This window comes from Mustela putorius, unplaced genomic scaffold (genome assembly GCF_011764305.1).
Source record: "Mustela putorius furo isolate JIRA1106 unplaced genomic scaffold, ASM1176430v1.1 tig00003834_pilon_pilon_pilon, whole genome shotgun sequence".
In the NCBI taxonomy this organism is placed as follows: Eukaryota; Metazoa; Chordata; class Mammalia; order Carnivora; family Mustelidae; genus Mustela; species Mustela putorius.
In genome coordinates, this window is record NW_025421987.1 from 111,852,951 (window position 1) to 111,869,336 (window position 16,386).

Sequence of the window (16,386 nt, forward strand, 5' to 3'; positions counted from 1 at the left end):
GACCCCAGTGACACCCCTTTCTGCCCAGCCCCCTGGCCACAAGAGGAACTCCCATCCACACCAGCTGGCAGTATCTTGCATGCTGGGCCGGCCCTCACCACCTGCTGGGGCTGCTTTCTCCCCGACAACCCAACCCCCATCCCTGCATTCCTGATTTCAAGACAGGAGGAAAAAAGTGTTAAAGCCACACTCTCAAGCTTTGCGAGGTTATGATTACTTGGGCCTATCAAGAATAACCTTCCCACTTTATCAAGCACTGTGACAAACCCGCCACAATCAGACAGTAGCCATGGCAACTAGGACAAGCTTTGGCGCCTCACAAAGCCCTGAGTGGCAGAATGGAGTCCTTTTATTAGTGGCTGCGGCCCGGCCGGATTTTCTCCGCGGGCACCCAGAGCAGCGAGACAATGGCCAGCCCCTCCCCACCCCCCCACCCCCCCCCACCCCCGCTGCAGCCTGACCTGCCCGCTAACATGGGGTGAGCCTGGGCTGCCTCTATTTTGCTCTATGTTTATTTCGTTTTGTCACTATCTTAAAGAGAAAGACAGCAGGTTTTCTCCCAAACAGTTTTTCCCTTCAGGGTAAGGGATGTCAGCCAGAGGGTGCAGAAGCACAAAGACTCGGAGGACAAGAGAAAGCACAACAAAAACAGAACCCTGCTTTCGAGAATAGTGGTAGTAATCCGGCCTTCACGTGGAGAGGGGAAAAGTAAAATACAAATGGTAAGGGGTGAGGAGGCAACCCTCTGTCAGACTCCCCCGCCCTGACGGTTTGGGGTGGTCCTGATTTAATGAGTGGTTAATATGGTTTTCCGTAAGCATCTATCAAAGCCCCTTCGCGTATTATCAATACCATACGCAGACGTTTCTAGCATATGACATGAGCCCCAAGCAGTCAGGGGAAGAGGCTTTCAAGTCCATTAGCTCAGAAAGGTGGTAGAAAACCTAACTGGATGGAGGCTCCCTTTGATCTGCTTTTCTGTGACACTCCAGTGAGGACAGAAAAGCACAAACAGCACTCCAAAGACAGCCTGCTTATCAAACGGAAAGACATTTCTTTCTGGAAGTAGGAGCACAAATTTTAATTAACTCTCCACTCTCCTGTGTGGATCCGTAATCTCCGATCACACCTGGAGTGCTAAAAAAAATGGAGCATGTCCTGTGGTTTTTCAACTCATGTAAAAGGAATTCATTTGTATTTATGGCTCTTTTTTCCCTTTGTTCCCCATAATTTCTCCAGTGGTTGCAAATCAACTAAGGAAACAGACATCCAACACAACCTTCCCTTACCCTCCAAAACTCATGACAACAGCATGTAGAGTTTCTTAAGAAATGCCTTTGTCTTTTGATCATTTTTAAAGATCCTCCATTCAGGGAAGTAATTAGGAGGTAACACACTGGTCCAGTGAGAGAGTTTGTATCCCGAATGTCAGTTTGCTCTTCTCTTTTCTCCTGTTTCAATCTGTGGAAGCAATCTGGGAGAAAAGCAGTTTCAAAGAAAAGACTTGGCTCCTTCTACACAACTGTGTAAATGGAGAGAGGAATTTAATTTCCCATATCTGAGAAGTGTGTGCGGGACCAGCACTGGGATGGTCTCCATGCCTGAAAAATCAGTGACTGGGAATGTTTGTCCCTGTTCTCGACTGCCACTCGGTTGGGCCCTCGCCTTTCATGGAGAGGGCATGTGAAGGTACAAAACTGCAAAAACATGTGTCATGTCTTTTGAAAACCTGCTGCCAAAACACTAATGCTCAACACTTACTGGCTGGGTATGCATATGCTACTGTTTCTTAACTTACCAATTTTAGATATCCTTTGGTTTCCTACCACGGAAGATAAAGCCTTCACATTCCAATACACATTTCTTACTTCCTCTTTCTTAGTGCCCCCAAATGGTCCTAGTAATTCTAATCAAATCAAAAGTTAGTGTTTGTGTTATTACAACTTTGCAGATGTTGCTCAATGCTGGGTCAAGAAATGCACTGTGATCTGCCTTCTTTTTCACATGATAGAGTTAATCATGTCCTCAATTTTTTTTTCTTCTTCACATGTCTGGTTGTATGTGAACCCATCACTAATTTATTCCGTATTCTCCAACACCTCTATTCTATGCCCACTGATAAATATCCCATATGCCTAAATACATTAGTTCTGGGGGGTTTTTTGGTTGTTTTTTTGTTTGTTTGTTTTCCTCCTCCAGTAGAGACATCACTTCTGGAGCTCTGTGCACTCTTTCTCCAATCCTGGTCTGGCCGCTTTCCATGGCTGTGTTCTTCTCCCACTGCTATCTAAAGCTGGTTTTTCTTTTTCTTGGTTTCCTCTACAATTGCTATAGTGCGTGCTCCCATGGCTTCCCGGGAAACAAATGCTCTGTAAGTCACTTGAACCTGCACGTTCATAAAAGTGTCGTTGTTCTCACCCTTAACTAACAGTTTGGGTACAGAAGTCTGGGCTGAAACCTACTTTTCCTTTGAGATTTTTCAAGTACTTCTCCACTGGCTTCTAGAGATCCGCACTGCTACGGAGATATTTTTTTTGATTGCTAATACTTTACAACCTCATGAGCTTTGTAAGCTTTTAGGATATTTTTCCCCATGAGGTGTCAGAATTTCACAATGTGCCTTGGGGTGGGTCATACACTTGATGACCTCACCATCTGAGGATTCTTGTCCTTCAGTTCTGAAAAGTGTTCTTTTATTTTCCCTTGAGAGTTTTCCTTTTCTCCATTTTCTCTCTTTCTGGATCTTCTATAAGTCAAAATGGAGGGCTGATATTCCCATGTTTTTACCCCTCCCCATTTTCTTACTCTTTTTATTTTCCTTCTGAAAGATTTCCTTTCTCTTTCAGCCTTTTTGTTACCTTTTTAACTTTTCTGCAGCCTTATTTTTAAGACCCCAAAGCTGCAGAGACGGGAGCTAGGACTCTTACCACGATACATAAGGACTTTAAACCAATGCCCCGGTTGTCAGCTTTGCAGTTCACTTCCCACCGTCCCATGGTCATTTCTGCTTTGAAAACCAGAGCTTTTCTCATTTTCTCACATGGCTCCTTGTCTGTTAGGTGATAGCTTCCTGTACTTTACTAGGCCAATTAGCATCTGCTATTTACTTTCCTTTTCTAAAACTGTGTTGAAGTCATTCCTCTTTTCTACTTTCTCTTCTAATGTTTTTGTTCTTGTGGATACCTTACCTGTCTATCTATCTGCCTGCCTGCCTATCTATCTATCTAGCTAGCTACCTACCTACCTACAGTCAGTTTTCATTATGCATGGGAATTCTGTTCTATAATGTTGCCACAAGAATTACTGAACACTTGGAGCCAATGCTGTAGGGGAAATACAGGGTTAGGTTTCTTTGAGCTTCTGCTGACAGCATCTTCATCAACTGATCAATACAGAACCTTGTTTTATGTGCATTTTTGTTTAAAGACACCTTTCAAAATATATTTTGTTGATTCACTACCTTTTGAACATACAGCCCAAAGCGCTAGAACTCAAGCCTGAATAAAACTTACCTAACACGTGTCTTTGCTCTGTAAGGCACACTGTAGCCTTCTTATGCCTAGAAATACCAGACAACACTTCAGCATGAGACTTGGAGCCACTTTAAATAGCAAAATCAACAATGAAAGGCACAAAAATGTGAAAAGTGTGGCACTAAGTAGACTGCAAACAGGACACTTGTTTATAGTATGAAAGCTAAACCAGAAAGGCAGAGCATCTCCTTAATCGGGAACAAGAATGTCGGCAACTCAAATTTTTTGCTGCTCTGCATATGCCGGCAAGTAATGGTGAAAACAACAAGAGAACAGATTTGGGGATTACAAATAAATTTAAGCAAGTAGGATTTGGAAATATAGAATTCAGGAACAATGAGAACTGAGTGTAGCATCTATCTATCTCCATGCCTACCTCCTATCATTCCTTTTGTATCATTTCACTGGGATTTTTCAGAAGAAACAGATGCCTGTGTCCAACTCCCCACACTGAACACAGCTTTATTATTTTAATTTTAATGAGCCAACTGGAAGCCCTTTCTAACTAACTTAGAGTCTGGAAACCATAAAGTAAAAATAATAAATTTGGTGACATAAAAAATAATAAATTTGGTGTCTTCTGCAAGACAAATTACAAGCTGTGTAAAGTCAAAAGACAAAAGACAAGATGGGAAAATATTTGTAGCTCATATTACAGATGAAAAGGGAAGAGCTCCTAAAATTTGATTTAAAAAAAATCCAATAATCCAAGTTTTAAAATGGACACAAACAGGAAGAGAATCACAAAAAAGGAAATTCAGATGCCTATTAAGCACATAAAAAGAAAAACACCACATCCCATAGTAAGAGAAATGCAAACTAAAAACTACTGAGATCTGAATTTCTATCTATCATATTGGGAAAAACCCAGAAGTTTGACAACCACGTTGTTGACAAGGCTGTGGGGAAGTGAGCATTCTCAGACACTGCTGGCAGGAAGGCAAATTGGTTCAACCTCATAGAGAACAATCTGACAGTATCTCTCAAAATTGCAGATACATTTACCCTTTGACACAACAATCTCACTTCTGGGAACTGATCTGTATCTATATCTCTCTCTATATATATGCATAGTGACAAATGTACAAAGTTATTCACTGGAGAACTGATTGCAATAGCAAAACACTAAAGATTACCCAAGTGTCCATCAATATCAGGCTTGCTAAATTAAATTATGTTTTATGCACATGATGATTGGGGGCCTGGGTACTGGCTGATCACATGCTGAACAAAGGTGACCAGGACAAGGAGGACAATGAGGGAGTGAATTCATTTTAGACATGCTGAGTTCAAGGAACAGTGTCCAGGAGGCAGCTAGATGAGATGGGACCTACAGCAGAAAGAGTATGTTCACCCACTCCCACAAATATGTCTACGCCTCAATCCCTGGACCCTGGGCCCATGTCATCTTTCATGATAAGCGAGATTTGGCAGATGTGATGAAGTTAAGGATCTTGAGAAGAAGAGATTATCCAGGCAGGCTCAATGTCATCAAAAGGGTCCTCTGAAGAGAGAAGCAGGTGGTGGGGTGTCGGGGAATGGGGTCAGTCAGTCAGGGAAGGAGGTATGTGGATGGAAGCAGAGGTCGGAGTCACTGGCCCCAAGCAGGACGGTCTCTCCAAGTTGAAAAGTCAAGGAACAGATTCCCTCCCACTATCTCCAGAAAAAATGCAGTTCTGCCACCACCTTGATTTTAATCCCTTAAAACCCATTTTGGATTCCTGACCTCCAAAACAGTAAGAGAATAAATCCCTGTTGTCTGAAGCCCACAGCAGCAGTAGGAACCTAATACACAGGTAAAGACAGGGACAGGTAAGATGAAAATAAAGAGTTGGAGGGGAGAGCCAACACTCAGTAGCCGCAAACTCAAGGAGCCTCGAGTTTGGCTAAGGAGGCTCAGGGAGCTCCTGGCAAGCAGGTGAGGGAAGAATAAAGAAAACACAGACTGGAAGGACAGAAATCAGCCCTTGCGTAGCCAGGGTGGGAAACAGGTCTAAAGAGAAAGACTCACACCATCAAATGTCACAAGAGGGCAAAAAACCCAAAGCCCGAGGGATTATTTCTGCAGTTGACAGCGAGGTCTTGGGAGACCATGGCCAGGACATCTTAGGAATTCTCTTCTCCTGCAGCAGGAGATCCTGATCTGGGGGCTGTGAGGAGACTAACACGGTTCCGCCACCAGATGGAAGCCACCATGTGCTGGAGGGAAGGACAGAGGAAGGAACGACTTGCCCCTTGGCTTTCTCTGGGCAAATCTCTCTGAGGCCAGCTGGGGCTGCAGCAGCCCTGCCTCCCAGGCCCTCATCTTCCCTCCTCCCCCGGGGCCTCCCGCGGGATGCAGCCCCTGCCAGCCAGAGGGAGGGGCAAGGACTCTGGGGCCGGCTGGAGATGTTGTTTTCCTCTTTGTTTTACACACAATGCCCCAGAAAAACATTTTCCTGATATGTAATTAGGCCAACATAATAGAGTCTAAGAAAGCAGTCGGTCTCATTTTAGACAACTTTGGCTTTCATAACGTTCAAAGAGAATATGTTAAAAAAAAAAAAAAAAGCTTACTTCTCAGATGTAGAAAAGAGGGCAGATGAAATGCAGGCGGTGTAGAGAGTCTTCCAGCCCAAGACTCTTTATCCACCCCTGCTGCTTAATTCACGTCTTTGCCCGATTTTCTCCACCATACAAGAAAGGTAACTGGCTCTGGAGCACTTTGAGAGCCCAACAAAATAATAATGATCGTCGTTATTGCTGTTTGAGATGCATTGTTTGCACAAATGGCCCCAATTATTGCCTCCCTGTATCCAGGCCTCTTTACAACATAACTGTGCATAAAGAGGGAGAGTCCATTTCTCCACTCCTTAAGTCCGTCTGGCCTTGTGATTTTCTCTGACCCACAGAATATGGTATGACCACAGAATAAGGTACGACCTTATGGGAATTCTGAACCTGTGCCTCGAGGGCCCTTGCTGCTTCCACTTGCTCTCATGGAGCCCCGCTGATGCTCTGAGGACAAGCCCAGGCTGGCCTGGCAGACGTCTGAGAGATGCCATTTTGGGCCTGTGAGCGGCCGCTGAGGCCTATGTGCGGGACTGGGTGGGATGAGTCGAGCCTAGGCCAGAACAGCAGCGTCACCTGGCTGATCTGTGGACTCACTAGCAATAATAAAGGGTTGTTATTTTAATTTGCTAAGCGTTAGCTGTTTTATTCCACAGAAGAAGCTAACTGCCCTGTTCTTATTACTCTAGGAAGAGCCAGAGGCTCAGGCAAATGTCTCAAAGGAAGACCATCACGAGAGTCACCTGGTCTAACTTGAAAGAAACCCAACTTAAGAGCTGCGACTGAATGGAATCCAGAGTTTTATATTTTTCATCACACTCGAGGCTGGCACACCCAGCCCTCACTTCCTCCCTGCCAGCCACTCTGTGACCTCGCTTGACACCCAGAGCCCTGAAGCCTAGTTGCTGATAACCCATCACGAGGCCCAGCACAGCACCCCTCCCCCAACCGTCCCACCCCAGGTACCCTGGGAGGGAGAGATAAAAACCCCCACTGGGGAAGAGCAGCCCTGCTTGAGACGCCGCTCTGGCTTCTCCTAAAGAACCATGCACGCCAAGCTGGCAGGAAAACCGCACCTGCATGGGCAAGATAACACTCTCCTGGATTCAAGGACGAGCAGGGTGATCTGGTCCCTGGTATGTGTGGGTTTCTCTGAAGGTGGGAAAGGGGTGGTGGGTGGCAGGCGATGACGGGCCATACACGCTATCGGAGCTGTCTGCTGACATGCCCCTGCCCCCTCGGGGCGAGATCCCAGGAGGCATGTTACACTATAGGGCTCAGGGATTATGCTGGAGGTGATGAGGCTGCATGTTTTGAGGTTAGGGGTTGACGCCTGGGCAAACCTTGGCCATTAGTGGGAACATCCACGGCCACAGTTCCGAGTGCAAACAGTTAAGCAGCTCAGAGCCGCTATGTCCTGTTGGCTGCTCAGCGGGACCTCATACTGTCACAGCATGGGGCTTAGGTCCTCCAGAAGCTGACATTTCACACACATACTGAATGCATCAGGGGCGAGCATGTCCTCCCCAGCAGACTTGGAAGCAGCTTTGTTTGATAACAATTAAAAAACGTTTTCTCTATCTAGGGACTTGCCAAGTCCCTCCCACTTGCGTTGATGAGCGAGGAAATTAGGCTTTCTGGGAGTAAATAGGATTTGCCACTTTATTACTCCCTCTTTAGACAATTTGAGGTGGATGGAGGATCATTTTCTAACCTTTTTAATTTTTTTCACCTTATCAACTACCTGGAAAAGAGGATTTAAAAAGAGCTTTCCTGAAAAAAAAAAAAAAATAAAATAAATAAAAAATAAAAATGAAAAGAGCTTTCCTGGATATAATAACAGGATATAATTATAAGTATTTACTGAGGAGTTTTGGGGACTGGAAAGTTTGTCTGCAAAAACCCTAGAACTTTTTTTTTTTTTTTAAAGATTTTACTTATTTCAGAGAGAATGAGAGAGAGAGAGAGAGCATGAAGTGGCAGGGAGGGTCAGAGGGACAAGCCAACCCCCCGCTGAACAGAGACCTTGATGCGGGACCCTGGGATCACAACCTGAGCTGAAGGCAGATGCTTAATTGACTGAGCCACCCAGGTGCCCCCCAAACCCTAGAACTTTTTAAAAAATTATTTTATTTTATTTTTTTGAGGGGGAGGGGCAGAGGGAGAGAGAATCTTAAGCAGGCTCTACCCCCAGCACAGAGCCCTACATGGGGCATGATCTCAAGACCCTGAGATCATGATCTGGATGTAAAATCAAGAGGCAGACACTTAACTGACTGAGCCACCCAGGCCCCGAAAAAACTCTAGAACTTTTAAGACTATATCAGAATTACCACCTTCCTCTACAGTAGAGTCCTGACACCTTACCAATAATCAACAAAATGCTAACCCTGGGGGTTAAAAGATGGAGCTAAAGGGCTAAAAGATGGAGCTAAAGGGCTAAAAGATGGCCCCTAAAAGATGAAAAGAATCTTAGCAGAAGAGGAAAGGGAAGGAAAGGATTATTCCACTGTTGCTGTGCAAACTAGCAACAAACAGAGTTAAAGAAAGCTGGGTGTCTTGGTGTGTTGGGCTATATCGGCCTTGGGTTCATTCTGAAAAGAAAGTGGGTAAGACCCTGATGCTGTGCAAAGCTCAACACAACAGATTTTCTCTCCCTGACTTTCTCCACCTGGTGAATTCAAGGTGCCACAGTCCCACTTTGGCATTTGGTCAATACTCTCTAAAGTCAATTTTCTCTTCCTGGTGACCCAATTGTCAGCGTCTAGTTGCTATGGTTACCATGATTCCAACCCAGCTGTGTCTCTGTGCTCCCTTCTCCCTCAGGCTAAATTATGTTGCACGAATCCTGCAGCATGTCCTCTGAGGACGCTGCTCCTGGTAAGTGGACTTGTAATAGAGCATCCAAGAAAAACATCCAGCCTTCAGGACACGTAAGATCCCTGACTGTTCAGTACCCCAAGCCCATGAGTCCTTCCATTCTCTCTGGCTCCCTGCTCCTCTACAACCTAGAGGTAAATCCACCAAAGCCTGTAACAGCTCTCTTGGGTTCCCATCAGCACCTTCACAATGACTCACCAGAGGACGAGATGATGAAGAGCCAAACAAAGTCGAAAAAATGAAAATGATCTCAGAAAGACTGGCCAACTCTACTTGGTGTCCTCTAAAAAAAATCCCCCTCTCACCCACTGTCTCCTGCCCTCTCACTTCATCTTATTAATCATTACTTGGCACAGATTTGTTTACCTATTGATTGCCCTTTCCTTCACAGGAACGCAATCTCCACAGAGGATTTTATTTATCCCATTGCTGAGCAATCCCAAGCACCTGGGGAAGCGTTTGGCTCAAGTGAGTGCTCAATGAAGAGTTGCTGAGTCCATGAATGAATGCACCTGCCACTGCATTTTTGGGGTGGGTTTTGCTGTTGCTGTCCTATAGTCTCCAAGTCTTATAAAAATTTCTGTCAATCACATTCAACATTGATGAGACATGAGTTTACCATTAAAAAATGTCAGTTAATCCGCCGGAAGGGTTTGATACCATTCTCCTGGGTGTTCTGTATGTGGAAGCTGGAAGTAGATCCTTGTATGAAAATTAAATGCACAGTGTCACATGCTGGTCACCAACCATTAAGGCCACTGGATGTTTTAGCAAAAATTCCCTGGTAAATTATTAACTGGCCACACACCAATGCTTCCATTCCCTACACCTGTGCCACGCAGCGTGTTGCTGCCTGTTAACCAGAAGACAGCATTTATTTCCCCAGCTCTTGAACCTGAACTTGGGCTTGTGACTTTCTTTGGACAATGGTATATTAACAAATGTGAGGCAAACCAAGGCATGAAATAAGCTAGCACACTGGGGCTCTTGGGAACGCTGTAACTGGAATCGTGTGAAGAAGCCCGGCTAACCTTCTGGGTTATTGCCCCAGCCAATAGCCAGCCAACCACTGACCACAAGAGCGAGACCACTCTGGGCCACCCAGATATCAGCTGAAGCATGAGAAAGCCCAGGAAAGATCAGCAAAGGTGCTCCAGAGTGGAGCACCTTTTGGGTCCTAAGTAGACCCAAAGAATCACGAGTTAAGTAAATAGCTGTTGGGAGCTATGAAGATTGGAATGGTTTGCTACACAGCAAAAACCGATACAGACTAGAAAACAAAACAGCCAATTTAATAGAGACAAGTCTATCTGCTTCTTTCAAAGGTATTTTGTCCCCATAGGGGAAGGTGGCTCCACAGAATCTCCTGGCCCAATCAAGTCTGAGGGGGGCAGTACTTCTGTGATGAGCCTTGACCTTTACCTTCTTGCCCAATGTCCCCTTCTGAACACTAGCAAGAACTTTCAAGGTAAAATAAAAAGTAACTTTTGTTTTAGTGGGATAAAAATAAAAATTGGCTATCTTAAAGAAGTATGGACCTTTAAATAAAAAAATAATATGAAGTATAATGATAAAAGTTAAAGAATATTCATGGTTGGGGCACCTGGGTGGCTCAGTCGGTTGAATGCCTGACTCTTGATTTTGGCTCAGGTCATGATTTCAGGGTTGTGAGATCGAGTTCCACAACAGGCACCACGCTGGATGTGGAGCCTGTTTAGGATTCTCTCTTTCTCCTTCTCCCCCTGCTCTTCTCTCTCCCTCTCTTAAAAAAATATTCATGGTTTACAAGCACAAGAAAATGGAAATCCCCTAAAATCCACCGACAGAAAACTAATGAAGTAAATTAAAATATGATTTTTCACACCCAGAAATACTTTACAGCCATTTATATGGATGAAGTAGAAACAGTATGAACAGTATGATCCTAAATATGCAAATATAGACAGAATGTATACTAGAAGAAAATATACCAAGATGTTACATTGTTACGTGGCTCCTTTCTCAGTGATGATGAGAGTAGGGTCTTTGCTTTCTTTTCCTTATTTGCATTTTCTAAAATGCCTTCAATTATAAGCACCACTTAAAAAAAAACATCTTTATTGAGATATAATTGAAATATCTAAATATTCACCTACTCAGTCTTCAATTCAACAGTTTTTAATATATTCACAGAATGGTGCAACCATCACCACAGTCTAAATTTGGAACATTTTCATCACTCCCCAGAATTTATTGTACCTGTTAGCAGTCCCTTTCCTTCTCCCCACCTCACGGCAGCCACCCATCTACTTTGTGTTTCTATAGATTTGCCTACTCTGGACAGTTCACATAGATGGAATCATACATCATGTGGCCTTTCATGTCTAGCTTTTCTCACTTTAGCGTAATGTTTCCAAGGTTCATCCATGCTGTAGCACGTTTTAGTACTTTGTTCCTTTTTATTGTCAAGCAACATTCCATTGTACGGGTATATCGCATTTTGCTTATTTATTCAGCACTTGCTGGCGATATGGATTGTCTCCACCTTCTGGATATTATGAATAACAGGGCTATGAAGACTCATGAATAAGTTTTTGTTAGACATATGTTTTCATTTCTCTCGGATATTTGACTAAGAGTGGAACTGCTGGGTCACATGTCAACTATTAATTATTGACATTAGAGGAACTCTCCATGCATCTCTTTTGTAGAAAGAACAGACCTCTTGGCCTCGTTAGATTATCTCCTGAGCTTTCTCAATCAGTTTTCCAAGTGATGTAAGCAAAGAGATACCCCTTTCTACCTCAGCTGAAGAGGATCTTAAGAATTCTGCTCCAGAGAGACCACTACCTTAAAAGCAATGGGCCATGGGTTCCTGGGTGGCTCCGTTGGTTAAGAGTCTGCCTTCAGCTCAGGTCATGATCTCAGGGTTCTGGGATTGAGCCCCATTGGGACTCCCTGCTCAGCAAGGATCCTGCTTTTCCCTCTGTCTCTGCCCCTCCCCCCATTCATGTTCTCTCCTGCTCGCTCTGCCTTCTCTCTCTCAAATTAATACAGCGTGGTCCTCCTGTCCTGTGGCTCTTGGGCTAGTGGACTGTTTCCCTTGTAGATCCCTCATTTCCACCTCCAGACCTACTGACACTGAGTCTTTAGGGGTGGTGCCTGGGAATGTGTATACTAAAGTCCCCAGATGATTGTGAGGATCAATAAGATTTGGAACCACTGCTCTAGTGCTTTCTGCCAAGAGGAGGAGGCCCACTTAGTGACAGAACATCTGAATCATGCTGATCCTTGCTTGTTGACAGCCATAGGCCCCAGCCACCTCCACCGCCAAATGGTTCCACAGGGGCTCTCCAAAGGGACCTGGTTATTTCCCTGCCACCAAGGGAAACAGAATCTCCCTCCTTTATGAGAGGTCAGCCTTTCAAACTTGGGGAGTCAACTACCTGACTGCCTGTTTTTCCCTCTTTCAAGATGAATATGCCCAACTGTTTCAACCATTTCCAAGTGCACCCTCCATCCCCATCTCCCTCTTCTGCGCCCCCATAGTCTCTCTGCATTTCTCGTCAAATATGGTGCTTGTGGTGGGACATCGGAGTCTAAGTCAGCCAGTACCAGACTGAAGAACAGAAGGATAAGTACCTCCTGTGGGCATTTTCATAAATGTGACCAGTTTTCTTTTGTAAGTAGTAGTAACCTGATGCTGTTCTTTGTTTATTCAACCAATGTTTGCAGAAAACTTGTGACACAAGAGAAATTAACTTGGGAGCGGGGAGCATGACTATCATAATGGTTAGCTGAATGGCTTGTCATGGAGTTTGCAGAGCCATTTTAAAAATTAAATAACTCTAGAGTAAGGTGGAATGTGTTAAGTGTCAAAAGAAAGGGAGAGCAAATCCCGCTAATGGTATCAAAGATGATTCTACAAAGAGCTGGTCCAGGGTGGATGAGGATCCCTAAGGTGAAGACTTGAGATGGAAAAGGGATTCAGCAGAGGAAAGCAGAGAATACAATGAGGGGACAAAGTGACACAGGGTATGATCTCATAAATCCCACTTTGTCATAGCCCAAGGCACCTGGAGCATTTGGAGGGGAGTAGTCGGTATACTGTTGGCCTATTTTAAATTCCTTTTCATTAGAATTGCTGTCAAATCAGGTATTCTCCCTTCTACATTATTGATTTTTTTTAACTTATAGGCAACTAATTTTTTTTTGATACTTAAATGTATCCCCATTACATTTTATTGGGCTGGCCTTGATCCAACATTGATAAATTAAGAGATAATGATATTAGAAGGGAATTAAGAAGTCAGGGAAACCTACTCAAGCCAGAAGTTGGATTAGGTAAGTAATTTTCAAGGTTTCTTGTTTTTGGTTTTTTTTCTCTTCTTTCCCCCCCACTTTTTTTTTTAAAGTAATGGGGCATTTTCCACAAACACCAACTGTAATCTAAATTAGAAACTCAACGTGTAGAAACAGAGATTCAGAAAAAGCCATCCTGTTGACATGACTGGCATGGGTGGGTTGTCCAGAATCCTCCCCACTCTCCACTCTCGAACGCACCCTTCATCCTCTTTTTCCCATGCTCAGCGGGAAGGTCTTTGTAGAGCCCAAGAGTATCCATGTTCTTTAGATCCTCTATGGCTTCCCAGTTTGGGGTCTTTAGCCACAGGCCATCACCTTCTAAATCTCTACACAAGCCATTGAAAAAGCAAATAGGCCAATGCACAAGATGGCATCACAGGCCTCAGGAGCAAAGACCTCCCTCCAATGAAAGCACATCTTTGCTGAGTATATCCTCTCAACTAGTCACAATCCATCCCTTTTTTATTTAGTTTTATTAAACTTCTTAGTGAATTTCAAAAAGGTCAAATTCCAAGAAGTGGCAATGAAGGTTCACTTAACTACAAGAACGCCTTCCAATCCTCTAATACACTGAGTTCTTCTTGGAGAACCATCTCACCTTCCTCATCTGCTGTTTGCAGACTGTCTATTCACCTAAAAAGTTCTTACAGGGGGCCACAGGGAAAGCATGAGAAGAAATGCAGCAGTCCCTAGGAGCAAAGACCAGCCCTTGGCTGGCAGCCAGCAAAGAATCAAAGACCTTAGTCTTACAACCGCAAGGAACTGAATTTGGCCAACAACCTGAATGAGCTTAGGAGGAGATTCTTGCCCCACAGCCCACTGTAAGGAACAGAGACCTGCCAACAACCAGTTTCAGCCTTGTGAGACCCTCCGCAGAGGAAGCAGCTGAGCCCCCCACTGGATTCTGACCCGAAGAAACAGTAAGACAGTAATTTTGTGTGCATGAGTTCAACACTCTTACAGAATTAGCTTCCACCATGTCAAACCCCCAGGGAAATCTAGAGAGCAAGCCTATCATAATCACATTGAAGGCTGCTTCCTTCTCGTTCTGTAGCATACAGTGAAGGTTTTAAAGCATACTGTTGTTGTTTTTTAAATGCATTTGTTACAAAATTCTGGAAATGTGCTGCCTACTTTCACCATCTTTTCCTCTGCAGCAAAGCTCTGAAATCACCCTGCCCCATGGTTTCCTCTCACCAGCTCCACAAGGGTCCTGGTGACTTAGTGCCTTTCACTACCCTCAGGACTTATCACAACGAAGAGAAATTTTTTTTTTTTTTTGTGGTCATGCAAAGGCCAGGGGGTGAGAATTCATTTTTTAATGACTGTATTCCTACTCTCTAGTGAAAGACATCAATCCTTCCTTCCCCAGTTCCCTCCATTTATCATTTTTTCACAGTGGCTGACACACAGTAGGAACTCAATATTTATTTGTGGAATAAATGTTTTAAAATGTCTAACTTAACTTGCAGAACTAAATTTTGTACAGGAAGTATCCCATTTCCTTGACAATGATGTGGGTCTGTGACCCAAGCCCCAGCCAAGGGGATCCAAAAAAAACTCTGCTTGAGAGTTTCTGGGAATAGTTCTACTTGCTAAAAAAAAAAAAAGGCACATAGCAGGAAATGCCCTGTTCTTCACATGAGATGCTTGGAGCTGCTGCAGCCACCTTGGGCCTAGCATACCAAAGAGAGACCTACTAGGCAAGCTGAGGACCAGAATGCAGAAAGGTGAGAGCACCTGGGTCCTCTGTGATTTCCTTAAGCCATCAAAAAAGCTGACTCTGCAGCCACCTCACGTTCCTCCAGACTTCCCACTCTGTGAGATGAGAAGAAAAGTCCCTACTGTTTAAGACATTTCTAGTTGGATGTTCAGCTGTTGACACGGAAAGCTTCCTGGACAACACCATGACTGCCACCCTTATTCTCTGATCTTCGGACCTCTCCCCCAAGTGTCTACCTTCCCTCCATTCCAGTCTATCTCTCCCAACAACATGCCACTTCAGGGCCAACTGTCTGGACTCATGGCTATCTGATGAGATCCCCACCATGACCCCCTTCAGCCCACTGCAAAGCCAGGCTCTTGCCTGGCCCACAGAGTTTTCTGCAGAACCTCTTCCCAAGCAGCATTTGCAATTCTCTTCCTACTCTGCCTTCACGTCTTCTCTGTGTGTGGAAAATATCCCTCTGCTTCCCTCTTAGAAGGCTGTGTGTGACTGTGTTTAGGACCCGTCCACATAACCCAGGCTAATCGCCCCATCTCAATCATAGCTACAAAAATCCTCTTTCCAAAGAAGGTAATGTTTACAGGCCCGGGGCTTAGAAGCTGGTACATTTGGAGAGCAACGTCCAGCCTACCTCGCACGTATGTCTGTGTGGGTCACCCATCTCTGCTCGTCTCCAGGAGGAGCTCCCAGAGGGCAACTAGGGAATGGAGGGCCAGAGCGGGTAGGAAGATTCACTTTTTTATTATATACACTTTGGGATTGTTAAGAGTTGTGTTTAAAATTATTATAAAACCCACAATAATTTTTTATCTCAATTTGCAACATAATTCACACTATCACATGAATTTTTTTAACAGACATATTCTATCTTGGGCCAGTTTCCCCAGAAACAGACCCTGAGAGGAGGATTTACATGTAAGTAGCTTATTATAAGGCACTGAGGGGGTGGGGGGAGGCGGACAGAAGGCTGAAGCCAAGCAAGGACACGGGTTTATGCAACATCCCCTGAACAGTAGTAGCTTTGGGAAGCTCTGGGGGGTCAGCTATACTCAGAGGTGTCCAACCTGAGACAAGGGAGCTGGGCTTTCATATATCCCTTCCCTAAGTCACAGATAAGAATTATCTCAGGGGCATCCAAGCACCCAGGCACTTCTAGTTTGCCTTGCCTGAGCACAAAGCAGACTCCAGCAGCCCTGGCGCATGAGTCAGCAAAGACACATGGGCGTCAGCTGCTGGAAGTGAAAGTACATTGATAAAGAAGGGATCTGAGGATCTAGAAAAACACTGATATTAACCACTAATGTTCTAATTTGGAAAAATAAAATGAACAGATATGCTTTTCCTTCTGGTCTG

At 44.4% G+C, this 16,386-nt stretch overlaps 1 protein-coding gene and 1 long non-coding RNA gene across 4 annotated transcripts in view; one reads left to right on the plus strand and one right to left on the minus strand.

The window, feature by feature from the left end:
- Positions 1–16,386, minus strand: part of RFTN1 (raftlin, lipid raft linker 1) — a 192,786-nt gene that overhangs the window by 12,649 nt on the left and 163,751 nt on the right. The window lies entirely within an intron of this gene.
- LOC123394462 lies at positions 440–10,518 on the plus strand. 2 transcript variants are annotated; one of them, XR_006609242.1, is made up of 4 exons: positions 440–722; positions 6,773–7,219; positions 8,910–9,016; positions 9,355–10,518. It is a non-coding gene; the product is annotated as an uncharacterized LOC123394462 (long non-coding RNA). The 2 variants fall into 2 exon arrangements; XR_006609243.1 differs by having other exon boundaries at positions 8,910–8,963.